The sequence below is a fragment of the Harpia harpyja genome, chromosome 2, assembly GCF_026419915.1.
Source record: "Harpia harpyja isolate bHarHar1 chromosome 2, bHarHar1 primary haplotype, whole genome shotgun sequence".
Taxonomy (NCBI): domain Eukaryota; kingdom Metazoa; phylum Chordata; class Aves; order Accipitriformes; family Accipitridae; genus Harpia; species Harpia harpyja.
In genome coordinates this window covers 6,141,027-6,159,481 of record NC_068941.1, presented here as the reverse complement: position 1 = coordinate 6,159,481, position 18,455 = coordinate 6,141,027, and the positions used below count along the sequence as shown (strand labels likewise).

Here is an 18,455-nt window from a genome sequence, read left to right as displayed (position 1 = left end):
CTGACTTGGTGGGAGAACAGTGAGTTTGGAGGGAAAGAGTTTGCTGGAGAACTTTCTACTTCCCTCAGTTTAGTCCAAAGCATGTTTGTGTTATTTGATTGTTTGACCTGTGACCTGCCTTTCAGACTAAGCAATGTTTGGGGGTGGACACGAGGGGTGTGGGGGTTTTTGGGGAGTGGGAGGACAACTGGCTTAATTAGTGACGTACAGGCCATAAATCTATCCTACCAGCAGGCAAATGAGCCACTCAGCTACTAGTGTGTACTTTGTCAAACCCGCTCATTCCTAGCTTCGTATCCTGTGTCAATTACTCTGTCCTGTGAGGCTCCTCTGTCTCATTTTCACTCCATTGGTCATCTGCCCAAATTCTTTTGAAGTGGGGGGACAGGGAACAGGCAGAGAGGGAAAGGAGGGAGGGAGGGTTCTCATTACAGATCTGAATATGAGATGACACATTTAATCCTTAGAGCAAAACTACTCCAGTGACAGTTAAAATGAAATAGTTATTCAGTCTCCTCAGTCCATTCCCTGAAATGGTATTGTTTATGACAATCCCTTAACATTATGTCATGAGTTTGCAAATATACAAGCATGGCATATGATCATCCTCCCAAAAGGAATAGCAAAGGCAGCAAGAAGAAACAAATGCTGTCTTGCAGGTTTCTGTTTCAGTGAGGGCTGTAGCTATCACTGTCAATGATGTCAAGGTTATACTGAAATCTGTGCCCGATAATGTATTTCTCGCTACTTGCCTCACTGCCGAGGCAGCGATTCAGTCAATGCCAAAAGGATCATGAAGAGGTAACTAGAAGCTTTACCTCACTTCCAACAGAGAAGGCAGTGGCACTGTGTTTATTATGAGAGCTTTCTGTGGGTACAATGCTCAGTACAATTGGGCCAAATCTCGGATTACAGGGTAGGGGGGCTTTTGGGACTGCATTAGTACAAATGAATCAGATTGTTCAAAGAAACCAAATAACACAAGCATCTGGTAAATGCAGCATCTGGATAATATGCATTAAACAGTTATTGTATTATGTACAAATAAAGTGGCCAATGCCTGATCTTCAAAGGAAAGCACAAAGCTCCAAGTCATTGGAGAATTATGAACCAAACAGTGGTCCAAACTCAGCTGCGAGCTCAATACAGGGACTGAGTTCCAGCTCCCATTACTTGTGCTTATCTTTAGCTGGACTGTTCAACTAAATAAAACTTAGACTAAAGAAAATGGTCCTCTGTGAAAGCCGGTAGCTTTGTTTACCAGGATTTCACGTTAAACTCCACCATGTTGTTCTCTCTTGAACCATTTCTACTTCTTTCACTTCTCAAAGTAAGTCAGCTAGACTCAAGCTTCTCTACTTCCCTGGAAAGTTCTCTACTGACCAAATTTCAGAATTGCCTATCTCACTGTTTCACCCAAATTTCACTATTCCCTGACATTTCTCTACTTGCCCAAGTCATCATATCTTAGTTTATGGACTAATTTATATTGGCTAATGGCTTTAGCTATGAAATGGTTTCAGACAAATTTCCCAGGACTCACTGTTTAAACAAACAAACAAAAAAAGCATGCAAACTTGGTTATCAGTCTTCTAATTTACTTAGCATCCCTCATGTTTAGGGTGTGGTGTTTTGAAACAACCTTTTAAAACTAAGGGCTATATCAGGCCAGCCCATCTTGGTGCTTAGAAAGGAAAGCTCTGCCAAACTGGGTGAATGTTTTGTGAGTGCCATAACATCGGTTCACATAGAGGCCTTCCAGTGTTGCCTGGCTGCTGTCCTGGACAGCTCCTTTTTTGTGACTCATCAGGGAATTTGGATGTTCAGCAGTCTCATCTCTCCCTGGTGGCTCAAATAAGGCTGGCCAGGAAAGCAGCAGTGATGGCTCAGAGGAATGATGTACACCAAGGATATCCATGCCTACCAGGGGACATCAGTGGTCTACTTCTGGTCTGCTCTCCCAACAGAGGAGATGAGGTTTCTGTGCTTGTGCTGGAGGCCCTAATGAGGTCAGAAATGGTTGCTGGAGACCCTCAAGAGATGTTTCTGAAGCCTCCAGCGAACTAGGAGACAAAAGTATTCCCTCTGTGGGCTTTTCTACTTGCCTGATAACAACACTGAGCAAGTTATTTAGAACTGTGCTTTTAATCAAACAATTAAAGCCCGTAATCTGCCATGAAGATTTCCTTACCTGTGTCTCAAATTTTTTTAGGCTTAGAATATATTCAGAATTTACCTTAGTTTAATTTGATCAAGCTTTAAAATGGTCATAGTTTAATTGATGCAAACTGTCATATAAAATTCTTCCTTCTTTTTCAGTGGCTTAGTCTAAAATGGCTTTAACCTAAAATAATTATAAAATAAATAGGAATAAGCATGTCTATTGCAAAGATTTACTTTGTTGCCCCCTCAATCCTTTCTTGTATAGGCAGTCCTTGAACCCATTTGTCAATTTGTGTGTGTTTCATAAAATTGACATGGAGATTAATATTTGTGAGCTGCCTTTCAGCCCTTAAATAAAATACTGTGTAAGGCTATGTATCAGAATTCCAGTGTGGGGCCAAGCAGAGTAAAAATGAAGTGTCTTGCAAGTAGAGCATGAGACTTACCCTGGACCTGAAGGCTGAAAGATCCTTGTTCAAGGCAGGCTGGAATCATATACCCATCCCCTTTTTTGGATTTTAAGATCAGTACTCACTTGTGTTTGTTAATTTGGAAATAACAGCACTTTTAATTTCATGATAAATATGCTGCCAGGGGAATATTACAGCGATGGAAGAATAACTTTTTTGGCATGGCAAATGGATAGTTGTCAGAACATTGAGGAAACCCCGTTTTACTCAGACTGTAACTGTGGAAGCTGAGACAGATTTCTAGCTCCCATGTCAATAGTCCACCTGTGGCTGTTGCCCTTGCACAGTCGTGTCTGAGCAAGTCTAACACGGAGGTGCTGAGCTCTATTTAATACTCCTGGACTTAATGCTCCGAAGAATTAGACCTCCTATTCTTACAGTCTCCAAATCAGGCATGCTGGCAGAGTTGGCTTTTTCTGTCCCTAACTTTAGTAAGAGCAAGTTGTCAGCATATTCAAAAGCTGGACCAAGAGGATTTGTGTTCCCCCTGCCCTTTCCTTTCTGTGTATTCCCAAGAGGAATGGCTGCCTGAGAACTGGAAAAACTGGCTACACTGACCTGTGAGATTTCTGTTTGCTTGTTTTCATCTGTCCTTCTGTCCTCAGTGCAAGTGTTGGGCTTAACTCAGGGTATCTTGCCCAGTCAGGCAGTCTGGGAAAGGCTGGCAGTTGTGTATGAGGGCGGGGGGAAGAAAGGGTGTTACTTTTGCAGAGCTGCGAATCCAGAACCTTTGCCAGTGCTGCGTTCTTTTTTTTTTTTTATGGCTTGTTTCTAAGAAGCTATTGCTGCAACAGCACTGGCTGCAAACAAAATCTCATTTACTCAAAATTCATGACAGGACAGGTCGTGCATTTTGCACATTTGTGGGACACTTGTAAAGGAAATGCAGAGGACGCTTTCCAAAAGCTTCAGCTTGAAATGCAACAGTTTCCATGCAGTCTGGATCTTCAGTGTCAAAGAGATTTCTATTTTTAGAGAGAGATTCTACTCAAAGAGCTATATAAGGCTGTGCTGGGGAGACCATTACTTTTTTATAATATATGAGAATACTTTTTACTCAGTGGGGAAGAAAAATTCTGTATAAAACTGGAAAACACAAAGATACTCTGACTTGGATGTCTTTTGAGGGGGAGAGGGAGCTGAGATGAGAATGGAAGACCCAGTATTTGGGTTTTTAAAATTCTAATTTCTCTCAAGTTCTTGAAATAATTGCTTCAGCCATTAAAAATGTCAGAGAAGGCTCTTTTTCATGAGTGAGGATGCAAGAAGGAAGAGAGAGTTCCAAGCACAGTCTGGTGCCAAAAGACAGCTTATGCTAACAGGTGACAACACTGGGAAAACCCAACAAATTACTGTCATAGCCTTCGTGGGAAACTAGGTAAAACTTGATGTTACAGATTCAGTGTTTCCAACTACAGTTTTCTTAGTTATTCTGAGTACAAAGTGCACCTAAACTGATTGGGTGCTGCAGAAAAACTATCAGATAGAGTGGTTAGGTGGGCTAAGAGTAGTAGTCACAATTAATGGCAGAAGAACGGAGCAGTATCTGAAATGCTGGCTTGCTAGGGAGTCTTCTTCTGAAGCCTATTTTTTCCTCACATAGAATCATCCAGCAAGCACATAACTCTGTTACCCTTAATCCCAATTTTTGTATGAATAGATAGGAAAAAAAGGTCTGAACAGAACTGGTTAAACCCGTGTTCTCAATCAACTTTCTCAATGTCATTTCTACTGCAGTTTTAAGAGGATCTGTTTGGCTTCCAGGGAATAATTTCTGTGAAGCATGGGAGACTTTCTGGTCTGGTCCAACCTTCAGAGGCAGCCCAGGTAACATTGGTTTTAGCAGCTGTTGCCAATGTTAGCACAGCAGTTGGGGCTGATATGGTTTTGCTTGAGTAAGGACTAGATGAGGTAACAGAGCTAAATTAAGGACATTGGGTCCATTCCTGCTGTAGTCTGACACAGCTCCTGCAATGAATTCTAATTTGGAGGCAGGACTGAACTGATGCTGGTCTTAAATTGTCTTGGGTTTCTACTTCTGTTTTTATATTGTCTAGCTAGCTGTGACATAACCTGTATGGCTTCAGGTGAGTAAAATTATGAACAGCTAGACTATCTGAATTAGGGGTGAAAAAACACAGCAACTGGAAGTGATGTCAGCGTTCCAGTAACATAAGGAAAGACAGCAGTCTTGTGTCATGCAGAAGATAAGAGAGGCCAGGCTAGTCAGTAGCAAAGCAGAAGCATAGGCAGCAATTGCTGAATAGTTTGAACTGGGGAAATGCCTTCATCCACCCAATGCGCTGAACCAGGAATAGCAGGAGAAATAACACTCTCTACTCTGACGTTTGTTTTTCAGAAGAAATAAAATTGTTGACACTGAAGTGTGCATTTAGAATGCTTTTGAATACACTGACATACTCGTCCTGGCTTATTATTAAAAGTACGAGAAGCAGCTCAAGTATTTTGAGGAACTACCGCTCTAGCCAACTGTTGTGCACACAGGTACCTTTGCAGATTTATTGGTGAAATCGGCTTCATATACTAACTATATTGCTTTTGAATATAGGGCAGGAACAGGACAATTGTGGGCATTCATTACGTTGTAAGTACAGGGACTGCACCTGAAGGGATTACACTAGAAAGAGACCCGTTAGCTGAAGCGGGGGAGGTGAGCTGGACCAGCTTCCCGCGCTTTTAAACAAAGCGACACCGCCCCACAGCGGCAAATGGGCGCCAACGCCAGCGCTTGGAACGGCGTACGGGCTGTTCCTTTGTCGTTGGGACATCGAGGAGCCGGACGCGAGCGGTAAACGTTTTAGGATAATTGCAGGAATTGTAAGGCATTAATCGTGGTAAACTTAAGGAACTTGGTCGTAGCTCTGCAATATGGGTGTGAGAAGGCCTTTTGCAAGGTCGTATTCATTCCTGGAGCAGCACCGCAGAAACCAGCTCCTCATTCTTCCCAGTCTGGGTTGAAGCGCCTAACTCTGCTTTGAGCCGACACTTTCTTCTCCCTCTCTCCTGTGAAGTGCCTCTATACCATCTCTTGCCTCACTGAGAAAGCACCCAAGAAATCTTCCCATGGCAGTCCCCTCTTCCTTCCTAAATGTCACCAGTACTGCTGGCTTACTCGCAGCAAAGACATGTTCCTAATTTGATCCACTTCGCAGCTGCCTCAGGCAGGAATCCCAGGCTGCCTTTCCCCAGTTCCTGAACAGTTTCCTTCTGGGATTAAACAAATCTCTACACTGTTTCCCAAACAAGTAACTGACTGATGTTTTAGAGGTTAAATCTGACTTCTGTTGGCTATGCATTCAGGTGGCGCTGAACTTTATCCTTGTCGTTTTATTAATAAACCCAGCAATTTTATGATATTGAAAAGACATTAGGTGAAGTGTTGTACATCTGGTCAGTCAGTTGTCCTAATGTATTCTCAATTAACTTTCTCAGTGTGATTTCCACTGAAAGTTTCATGCTCTACTTGTAAGACACTGTTCTGTACTTGCATTTCTTTTCATTTTGTTAGCTGTTGTACAGAGGGAGATTAGAACTGTTAATTGCTAAAAAAAAAAAAATTAAAATTTCCATTTGATCAACACTAACTGTTTTGTAATGACATTAATCTATTGCGTATAGTATTTCCATTTGGAAAATGGAAATACAAATACATTAATATACAGATGCCTAGTCCAAAGGAATAATAAAGGACTATAAGCTCCAAGGTTAACTTTTGGACCAGAGAAAGGGAAGTCTTAATTGAGGTAATCTCTCTTTTTCTTTGTTTACAGCAAGGCATAATATAAACTTGCATCACTTCAGCTTTTTCCCCTACATCGGCTGGGTATGTTGAAGAAAAAAGTTGAAAGAGCTGAAAACCAAGGAGACATGACTTCATACCTGAAATTTTAGTCATCATTGATCATCTAAAATGGTGAGTGCAAGGATACATATTTGATCATTCAAATTGGCTTATCTTTCTTTTTTATTTGCAAATTCTTATTTTATATTGACTTCAAAATTTGATTGAATACTATTAGAAACTGACTCTGCAATTTTTTCTTTAACTTTATTCTAAAGTCTCTCTCTCATGCACCTCTAGATAAGCATGCTTCTGTTTTCAGTGCATAGTATTCTCCAGTCATGTCAAACAATAAAATATTCTGCAAAATAAAAGGAAAAAAAGTCTTTAAAGGATGTAGTGGGGGAGGTGGAAAGCCCAAGCTGTTCTTTAAGACTCTCTGAAAAAAGCCACATCTTCTTACTCAAATGCTGTTGTAGGAGACAGATAAGATTAAGCAACACCATTATGCTGTAAACAAACACCATCAGTCTGTAAGTTGTGATTGTACAATGATTTCATCAGGGCCCCTCTAAATAGCTGAAGTTTTACTGAGCAGCACAAAATGCATAATGTTACAGAAAACAGCTGTATTGTGTGCATGTTTGTGTAAGCCTGAATTTAGTTATGGATAAAGATTTGTTTGAAAAGCCACTAAGTTCCAAAATATTTATAAACATATTACTACTAATCCTGGAGTCCTTTTGTGTAGCTGTTTTAGAAACATACTTGCTATAGTACTGTTCCGAGAGTCCAAAACAAGAAGTGAAACTGGGTAAAAGAAATGAGACTGAGGGAAAATGCTAAATAATTATTTTTCTATTAGAGTACTTCTAAGTTTGGAAAAAGGCAATGCTTGCAACTCTTTTATTATTTATTCAATATTATGATATTTAAAATGCTAGAATGGTGGGAACAATGTAATTTGGGCAGATGAGCATTTAAAAAAAAAAAAAAACCAAACCCGAGGGTGGTGGTCAGTCTGCAGTCCCCACCCAGTAGTTGTGTATATCCTGTTGCCCAGAAAGGTGAAGCTCAAAACTTCCCACAGTCACTCTGAATTAGCTAGCCCCAGTACCAAGGAAGGCTACTCAGTTTTTATGAGGCCAGACTTTTAAGTGTGTTACTTGAGCGTCTTATACTTGGTAGTCTCGCTACAACCAAACTGTAACAGCTCCCTTTCACTTCTCAAGTATTCACCCTTTCAAAATTCTTGTCTTGGACTAAATAAAGTTTTCTGATAATTTCTTGAATAGTATGAAAATTTATTTCGAGATGAGCAGAAGAGTCTCTTGGGCTTTGTATCCTAGACTTTTTTTTTTCACCACCCCTCTCCCCTCCAATGTTTGACTTCAATATGATCTTTAATGACTTCTGTTTGGTAATGTGTGTTTGTATGTGATCATATGTGTTTGTCATTAAAACTATATGATGTTTACATATATATAATGAACACCAGGTAAATGTGGGAACGTGTTTGCCTTTCACCCCACTATTCCTGCTCTTCTGTGATATGGAAAAAAATTATGATAATTATATGGGATTATCATAAAGCGTACATATAAAACCATAGCTGGCACTATTAGAATTGTACTTTAACTAGTTTAACTTCCATCTCCAGCTTTATAAAGTTGGTGTGGATTTTTAAAGTATGGTAACCATTCTTTTCTTTTTGATATGGTGGTCATATTCTTTTAAAGAAAAACTATACATCAGAACTGTACACACACAGGATGTATTGTTCTGAGGTTTTACTGAAGAGTTCACTTTCATATTCAGCAGTGCGAATACTAAATGTTTGGACAGGGCATCAAAACTTCCTTATATGGAGGAAGATATTTTTTTATTCTGAGAACTATGTTAGAAGCATTTCAATAGTGTGTCAGCAGAAATAGCTGGCTACTGTCTGTGTGGCACAATCCTCAGTGGGGATTTTCCTCTGTATGTCTTTGAGGGCACCAAGGTAATAATGGTTTTGTGTAGGTGATCAGGGCCGTGGTGGCTTTGGCCACAATAGGGTCACTGTGTATGATAGTAAATTCTTTTTTAAGAAGTGTCTGTATATAGATTTCCATGTTAGATGTCTGGATGCAAACCACATGTATGCTGTAACTGACAGGAGGACAATAACTGATCTTGACTGGGCTCTTTAGGAGGTCTTGTGTCAAAATAGAAAGTAGTTGAAGTAGCTAATAGTGATGATGAAGATAGCTGAAACTGTCATTCACCAGGTACATGTACAGCTAAGACACAGAGCGATGTCTAGAGAAAAGGCTGTGCATTTTACTAAGACAGTAAAAACAGTATCTGGAGAGGGAGGAAAGACTGATAGCTACCTAGCAGGGAATGGGCAGCATTCAATATGAGTGAGTAAAGACAGTTTTCCAAATATAGTCTGAACATGGCTGCTTAAGAAGCAGCATCAGTGAGGACTCTTATAGAATGCAGTGTATGTTAGTTGCTTAAAATGAAATCTATTTTTACAAAAAATTGCACAAAACCAACACTCAGTGTGGAGTACTTCCTGAGGATTATTAATTGGCTGGTGTTAGCTGCCTCTCTTCCTAATCGGTTTCTCTTGGCAAGTTACTGTGATCCCCAGAACATCTTAAGCAAGTGTGACACTACTTGTATATCTTGAACAGAGTGAGAAGTGCTCAACAAGCTGTTGAATTGGTATTTACGTATTTGCAATGTGAAATTACGCTATTGGAATAGGCGTGATGATGTTATCACCAGCTGCTATCTTGAGATAAAAATATACTTGCCATTTTCACCTTGTTACTGCCCTTGTTACTGTTGTTACGCTTCTCATGAGATCAGTGACCTAAGTACCATTACATTATGCCATTACATCTTAAATACATCAAATATTTATATACAAGTCACGTGTTTTTTTTTTTTAGTACAGTCTATGCTGTGCTGAAAATCCCCATGTATACTAAACACAGTTCAAAAGCTGCTTGCATTTTAAAATCTGGACCTGTATATCATGTTGATTACCACCAGAAGGCCCAAATATCTCTATGAACAAGCTAGCTTGCATATTAGAAGTAGGATGGTGGAATTCGATATTGCCATTCAATCTCAAGTTATATTACCTTATAGTAAGGTGAGATGTTAAACTATTTTAGTAGGTTTTGAAGAGCTTGTCCAGAGCTGGAGCATGTCCTTTCCATTGTACTGTATGGACACACCCAAAGTGTTGGTTTCAGATGTTGACCTCTGATTAGTTGTCTAGGTACCTGTATAGTCAAATATGACTACATCTCACTTTAAGTAAACACACGTTTCATCGAATGAATGTATTGACTAGATCTTCATTTACTATTAGGTCTGAAGCCAGGGTGGGATTTTAAACATTAAACGTTACTGAAGATCCAAGATTCTACATGTCTCAATTTCTTGATAATTACTGAATATTTTTACTCCTGTTGCCTGGGTGCACACACATACTGTGCCCTTTATACAAAGGAGTATAATGTAGTTCAAACATTTTACTTTAATGAGATAATAAGACCTTCACTCTAATTGCATGTTATTTTAATGAAAAGCTTTACTACTAGTACAAAGTTTAATTCTCTGTAAGAAGCAGGCGAGACTACTATTTTCTTATTGCAGGTTTTCCAAGTCAGGTTATTACAGTTGGCTTGTTGAGAGAAGTTAAGCTGTTCCCTAATGGGTTTGCTCTCATCTTAAGCAGTAGAGGGCAGTGAATCCACTACACAGAAAAATAAAAATGTCTGATCATAGGAGAATTATTATTCTCTTTCCTTACAATCACACTTCCTAGTCATTCCCTGTCAGAAATGGCCACTGTAGGGCTCACACAAAGTAATTTACAAATCTGTGTCGGTATCGTGATGATTTTTTTTTTTACTTAATAGACCAAATACAGGCACAATTAGATAAACTATGATTATTTTTTAAGGAACTGTTACTTGCAGACCAGAGTACTCTTTACTACCCTGCATATGTAGTTTAAAACTATCCTATGAATTTTTGGTTGTTGTCTTGATATGTTGCAAAAGGGAACAGAGAAACAAGGCAGAGGGAAAAAGAAAGGGAGATAAAGCCAAAATTAAAACTCGAGGAAAGTAGTACTGAGGACACGAAAAAATATATTATCTGCAGCTACAGTTCTAGGTGGCTTTTTTGTAATTTTCTGTATCTGAATATTTTTTGACAGAATTGAAATATGAACACTAAAAGCTGTTCAGTTAGGGTGAGGGGAGGTTAAAAAAAACAAACCTCAACCAGAAACCAATCTAAAAAAAACCCAGAAAGCTTAGGACTTTTCCTTGTGAAAACACAGACATTTTCTCCAAAACTACTGAGTTTAAAACTGCTTTCCAAAGCGGAATATTTTGATATGAAGTATTGAAGCAGGTGTATTAAAAGCCATCCTAAAATGATTTCTAATGGAGGTATAGCACATTCATACTGCACATTAAAAGTATTGCTACTTATTTAGTCAGTACCATTTTCACATTTCCTAATATGATTTTTACAGTCTTTTTAGACTAACAGTAAGAATCAGAAGTTTGATTTAGCTGAGATAGGGACATTTTATCTTTTTTTTTTTTTTCTTTTTTGTCCTCACTAAGTCCATTCTGATACAGCATTTTTTTGTGTTTCTCTCTCATCTCACATGTTATTTGATGTGGGGACATAAGGATTTTCACCAAATCTCTCTAGGCAGGAAAAAATCCCCATGGGTTTGAAAATTGTCTATTATCATTAATGATGGATATCCTGTGAGTTTCTGTGTTTTATTACACAAAGCATACCATGCTTTATTGCAACAAGATTCCATCTTTGATTAGAAAACTGTTAATGTTGTGCTCATAGACATCAGGGAAGGATTTTTCTCACAAGCCTTTCAAGGCATTTATCATTGTCTGCCTGCACTTTGCAAGGTTAGATCCTTTAGAAAACTTTTTTTTTTTTAAAGTAACATTCTGCATTCAAACAGTGTTACAGGCTTATGTCATGGATTGATCCCCTTCTATGACTTTTTTCATTTAATTGTTCAGTGAAGAAAAAGTATACACATAAAATTGGCTAATGAGAGCCCACTGGGTGTGATTGTTGGCATTATAAAAGAGCCACGTTCAAAATGATCTGGAAAATGGAAGACAAAAAGTAAAATGAGATAATTCTTTAGCGTAATGCAAACTGCTTCACTTGGGAAAGAGAAATGGAATTTATAAAATCAAGAAGTGTCTTGCTAACACCAGTTCAGCTGCAAAGGTTCTGGAGGACGTTTAGTGTGTTTCTAAACTAAACAAGGGAAGACTGGAGCGGGAGGTAGGTGGTAGGGGTTTTTGTTATTTGTTGTGGTTTTTTTTCCTTAAGGAAAGCAGGAAATGTGATCCTGGGCCATATTAATAGGATAGCTCAATCTGTAGAACATGGGAGGTAATTATTCATCTTTATTTGGCGCTGTGAGTACTCTGTCAAGTTCAGAAAGATGTGGGCAAATTGGAAAGGGTCCAAAGTAGATCAGCAAGTATGCTAAAAGAGTTAGAAAGCATGACCTATGAGGAAGCTGTGGAGGAATTTAGTGTATTCAGTCTTTCTTTTTTGGAAAAGAAAAGACTAAAACCAACTATAGAGATGGGAGGGAGGACTTAACCACTTCACAGCAGGAAACTATTATAAAGAAGGCAGTACAGTTGTTTGGTTTTGTTTGTAGGCTAAAAGCAGCAAGAAATCAACTCTACAGCAAAGAAAATTTAAGCTTACATATTCAATGTTTCTGAGGATGATGAAAGACACTGCTAAATTAGGGGTCCTGGAAACTCCTTCGCTGGAGGATTTTAGAAGAGTTTAAGCAAATTTGTTGGGCATTGCCTAGGCTTATTTAATCCTTAGGGCTAGAAGCAGGTTTTCAGTTGTTCTCGAGTGAATTTTTACTCTGGCTGTAAGTCCCAATTCATGATGACTGAGGTTTTGACAAAGCCCAGTTGCAAGAGGTCATAAGCGTAGTTGGTAGATATGGTGTGGTTTCAGCTCAAATCAGTGGAGTATGTAATCTCTCAAGGTGCAAGCAGCCCCACACATCTATGGTCAATACTAGCAACCATCTAAATAACCTTATGGGAAAGGGGAAAAAACAGCCAGGAGGCCAGTCTACAGGACTTTACTGAATCTATAGTTGCCACAGTAACTGAAAAGGCCCATACAAACATGTCTTGAATTGTACTCTAAACACAGCCTTGTTTCATCTTGGACGTATTTTTGAGAGAAAGAGTGCCTATAAAGTGAATCCTTGAAAATGACAGCCAAAGCAGGACAACTTTACCCTGTGTCTGAGAAAATAGCGTAAGAGAAGATAAATGCATCTCTTTTCTAGAATAACTTAGCACAGAGCTCCTTAGACTCCATAAGGTCCAGACTCATTTTACAGAAGATGGCAGCAGCCACAGAATGGAGTGTATTGTATGATCTCTCCCATTCTTTTTGGGTCAATGCAGGAAGCTATATTCTGTGCCAGAGAGGATTCTGCAATCATCTCTAAAAGATTACTCCACTTGTTCATCTTGCATTTGGAGAATACTTAAACATTATGAGTCATCTCTATTGGAGAGGCCCTACACACTAAAAGAGCAGATCCGGACTGAAATACTGAGGAGAAAACAGGAACACACACGCGCACACACACACACACTCACTTTTGGGAAGTCTCTCCTTGTTACGGTGTTTATGCAGTGAGTTGTAAGAAGAAACCAAAACACTTCCTGGCATGGGTAAAGCAAGATCACTAACTATTCCATTTAGCACTGCTGTCTATTCACTTGATCGATTACTGCATCTAGACTTGCTCTGAGAAGCATTGTGTCACAACAGCAGCACTGGATTCCTATTTAGACTATCTAGGACCAAAATGGCATGAGATTTTCTAAAATACTAATGATAGTTGTAGGTAGTCATTGAATATGTATAAACTATAGCTTCAGCTCTGAGTAATAAGTTTGGGAATGTTATGTACTGCCCCTCAAGTATATACAGATACATGTGGACCATGAAATGCTAAATTCTTTCCCTACAATTAATTATGACTATGTAGAGATTTATGCTTCATCCAGCTCTGTTCTCCAGGTTTTCCCTAAATTTCCCTAAATTAGGGAAAGGTAACAGCATCTATGTATTTTGAAGCAGCATAGCATATAAAAAGGGAGGGGGAGAATTTGCTGTGTACAAGATACATTCTTATAAGGCACCAAACCATCTTTTAACATTTGCTTGTGGTCCAGCTGTATATTTGTTATTAAAATGTCTTCTCAAAATCTCTTGTAATAAACCAAGTAGAAATCAATCTTACTTAGATGGCTAATTTAATTAGATAAAGTTGGCTTAATTATGTCAATTGTCATTATAAAGACTGCAGTAGTTTCAAAAACGATGCATAAAACCTAAAGCTACTAACACTTGAAGATACACCCCAAAAAAGTAGTGGAATGGAAACTTAGTTTCCTGGCCAATTCTGACAGGGTCTTTTTTTGGTTTGGGGGTTTTTTTTTTGCCTTTCTAGGCAATTTCTTCTTTCCCTCTGTATTCTTATCAGAAAATCCTCTTGCTCTGTGATTATTCTGAATTATTCCTTGCCTTATGGTACATTTAAAAAAGAAAGGAAATACCTGAAAGCACTCTATGCTGTGTGGATTACATAGCCTTCATAAGGTTCATCTGCTCAAATTCACATTCTGAGGAAGATGAGGAAATAATCAACTAAGTTGAATGCACACAAGGCACTGGAGCTTGCTATTTCTGACTGTTACTGTTAATGATCTCCATCAGGTTCAAGGCCCTTGGACTTCTTTCTTCTATACCCCTGATTCTCCTTTTTCTGTAACTCAAAATTCCTGATGACCTATGCCAGCCACCTGACTTTCTGCAAATATATGTTTCTTGCCAAGCATTCCCTTATGTACAAAATGGCAATTAGTCATTTTTCAGTACCTATTTTTAGTCAGCAACATGGGGGGGGCGGGGGGGGGGCTGCTTTTAACCCAAATTCTAGGCAAAATGATTTAGTTGAGATTTTTGAGCTCTTCTCTCTACACCTGATTGTTCAACTTGAGCTCAGAAAATTATTCCAGTCTCAAACACTGTGTATCACAAGAAACAAATACTATCTAAGGAGGTTGCTTGACCCTCTGTAATTCTGCAGTTCCTAGCATAGCTGTCGCTGGAGTTCCTGCTAGAGGTGATTTTCCACCATGGAGGGAAATTTAAAAGGTGTAGGAAAGGGTGCTAGCTTCTTTATTTCTGTGGGAAATGGGGGAGGGCATGAGGATAATGGCATCTCATTTTTTTCCATCCACCCCTACATGCAACATGCATGTATCCTGGCCTTGCAGAAGCAAATGAGTAAGTTATCAGAACAATGTCACGAAAGCAGTCACCCTATCATCAAACGTGGAATAAGTAGGTATGCAGAAACTTTTCCATTCAAAGTATTAAGAATTTTTAATTATAAATTTATTCAATAATGTTCAAAGGAAATATGAGAAGTTCAAGCCAGTTTTGACTACCCTACAGTATTGTGCTTAGAAGAGCTGAGAGTGAGTTCTTCAGGTTGTGAACTGAAAAATTATTCCATTTTCCTCTGGAACAACATTTACTCTCTGCACCTCATTCTTGTCTGTTTTCACACTCAAATGAGATGAAGTGAGAAACCTTAAATGCAGATATTAAGAAGTTTTCTTACAATTAATCACTCTGAATAAGAAGCATCTGGTTCGGAGTGAACTAAATTTATGGGAGAAATCAGAAATGAGATGACATCTTAGAGCCGGGCTATATCTTAACATAAACAAATAACTCCTGTATTTCTTTTGGAACTCTGCTGTCCCAAGCCAGATATGAGAACAAACAAGACATTAGCTATATTTCCCAGTATGAAAGTCCCTTAAAGCAGTCTACTGGGAAAAGTGGGTCTGAAAACCACTGGCATTGTCTCAGACTAAGCTATTGGGGTTGTGATGAATTAAAAACGACAACATTCTAATTTTAGTAGAGTTTTACGTAGACTTGTGAGAACTCAAAAGAGGATTGAGCTTGCTTGCTCATATGGAAATGACTGTTAGTTGTGGGGTTTTTTTCCTTAATTAGACAAATATTGATTAGGACATTGGGACACATCCCACAGTCTTTTCTGCAGATAAGGAGACGATCAAAGAAGGGCAAAAGGCAAGTATTATCCCATTCTATCTCTCAGTACAGCCTGAGAGAGATGAGTTGCAAGTGCAGTTCCAGCAGGCAGCTGGGCAACCATCATGATGATCCTATGGACAGTTTCCTTGCATGTTTTGTGTTCCTCCACAGCAGATTGCACCCAATAAGTAAATGAGACCTCCTACCCCATTCCCTCATCAGCAGTTTATGTCAGAGTGTTAGAACGTAAAGGATAATAAGCTGGATTTGACATGCAACTGGAAGAGGCATTGGCTGTAGAAGCTATATGCAATGCAGAAACCCAAGACAAGGCAGGGCAAAAGAAATACCTTTTCACTTACCATCTATGTAATGGCAACCATTGTCAACCATCTATAGAAAAATGTCCCTTTACTTAGATTTTGCTCACCAGATCAAACATTTCCCTTACTTTCCACTTAAAACATCTCTACCTATATTTTGTTGAATCAGCAGTATTTCCTTTGTTTAAAATAAATGAGTCAACCCCATAACAAAACATTCCTCACTGTTTTTCCTTCTTCTGTTTAGCTGAAATGTGCAGGCTTGTTCTGCAAGCACAAACTTCAGCATTTCCAAAAGCTAAAGGTCAGCCTGAAATCTCACAGCATACTTACTGTACAAAAGCCAAGCACGGAAATGTTCAAAAAGTCTTTGCAGAGCATTATCCTAAAATGTAAACTTACAGTCACTTCACTCCCATGTGCCTCATGGCCTGTATTTTTTCAGTTTTACACAGGATGTTATTAATATGAATTTCTTTGTATCCTGGAATCTCCAAATAAAACACATTTAAGAGATCATTTTTCCAATTCTTCCTTTTTCCACAAAGAATGGGGATACCACCTTTTACGTAAACCTACATTGGTTGTTTTAAACAGGTTGGATTGTTGTTTTTATTTAATGGTGAAGTTACTTATTTTTTCCTTAGACTGTATTTTGCCCTCAAATGCCTTCTTTTGTGATGTATTCTTAAGGTAAACAGACTAGGTATTGAATACATACTTAAATATTCTATAATTACAGTGGATGGTCTTAGCAGCTCTACCTGTCCTTTGTAATTCTGTTATCAGGGAATACACTGGGATCTCCCTAGTCTCAAATAAGCAACTTACCCTGATGATATTTGTTGATTTTTTTTTTTTTTTTTTTTTTTTTTTTTTGCCTGCTTATCACTGCTTAAAGCTATCAGGGAGAGTTCCTCTCTGCAGTAAGTATAGCAAAATATAAGTGCATGGACACCCACGTACATTTTTAGATGACAACGATTGTTGCTGAAAAGAAAATGCTTTCAACAAATCTGCTTATAATTGGACCTGACTCGGTACTGATTCCTCCAAAGAATAAAATAAAAATAGATACTAATTCCAATCAGAGTTACTCATATTCTGCTGTGAGAGAGTAGGACTTACTGTTTACTATCCATAATATTCTCCACAAAAAGTTGGAAATAGTTGTGCAAACTGATAAAAGAAATATATTCTTTCAGTAGGAAAATTGTACTGAATGCATCTCAGTAGTACTTGGACAATGTTTAGTGAAATGGGAAATTGAACGAGAGAAAGAAGATCCCCGGGAAGCTGTTGTCTAAGTATGTTGCAAACAAATGGCATCCAGTTTGTTTGGAAGCCTTGTTCCTCGTGGTGCACTAAAGCTAAACAGCAGGAGATGAATCCGTAAATCATGTCAAGGAGTAAAGCAAGTTGGAAAACTTTAAAGTCATTGTGTCCAAAAGTCCTCATTAGCTCACTAGTGGTTTTTTGTTGGGTTTTTTTTTTCTCTCTCCAGATAAATCAGATATAAATAGACATGCAATGCGGAGAAAAACTTGCAATGGCTATAATGGGAACAGAATCCGCCCCTTATACAGCAGTTTCACATTCCATTTAGAGACTATAAGCGCTTCTTTCCAAACTTTTGTATAAGCTTCCATTCTGGTAATTTTCAGTGCTAAAATAATTGTAGTTAGCATTACTTGTTGCCTGCATTTTCATATGTAACTCTGCCCTTTTGGTACTCAGCATTAGAAACAGCAGCACTGTAAGATCCTCTGAAAGGATTGTCCAGATTTATATCCTCAACAGTGCTCGACAGTTTGTGTGTGCAAGGGACTTCTGAGCTTCAGCTCAAGCTCCAGGCCTTTGAGTTTCCATCATCACTACTGTAAAAGGTAAACTTATGATTGGCAACTAGACCATGCTGGCCCAGATCTGGGATATAGCACTCGTGTAAATCCATAAGGAGCTAAGACTCAGCCAGAGACCAGGCTGCCAGACCACAGGCCTGATTCTACTTCTCTTTGATGTAAAATCACTAGCTGAACTCGGTAGAAAGTGATACTTGTATAAGATTAAGGCAGTAATTTTTAATGCTTTACATCTACATCACACGTTTAAAGTTTAACAAGACTCAATTTTTCTCTTTTTTTTCCTTTGATGGTGAATCACAGTTCCCTGTGCAAGGCTAAGGTTATTAACTCTTACCATTTAGCATCATTATATCATTTTTACCTACTCATTAGGTAAAAGTCGTAGAAAGTCCTTCTCTCAGCTCTATTTTCCTCTTTTTCCGTGTTTCATCTTTTATGTGGGTACATTCATTCCCAAGATATCTTGTTATCTATTTGCATATTCAACATGATATCTTTTAAAAATTATCTTAACCTATGTTTCCTAGAAACAAAAAAAACCAATCATGTCTACTTATGGCCTAGAAGATGGGAGAAAATGACTGCCAGGTCTCTGAGCACAGAATCTGTAGGTAGTTGATGTATCCTAGCT

The 18,455-nt window shown here is 38.6% G+C and overlaps 1 protein-coding gene and 1 long non-coding RNA gene across 2 annotated transcripts in view; one reads left to right on the top strand and one right to left on the bottom strand.

Moving 5' to 3' along the window:
• Positions 1-18,455, top strand: part of LOC128154060 (uncharacterized) — a 62,110-nt gene that overhangs the window by 10,689 nt on the left and 32,966 nt on the right. The window contains exon 3 of the long non-coding RNA XR_008239225.1: positions 6,425-6,567. This is a non-coding gene — a long non-coding RNA (uncharacterized LOC128154060). The remainder of the gene's footprint in view (positions 1-6,424; positions 6,568-18,455) is intronic.
• SYNPO2 (synaptopodin 2) overlaps positions 1-18,455 on the bottom strand; it is a 98,772-nt gene that overhangs the window by 47,455 nt on the left and 32,862 nt on the right. The gene's annotated exons all lie outside the window — the stretch shown is intronic.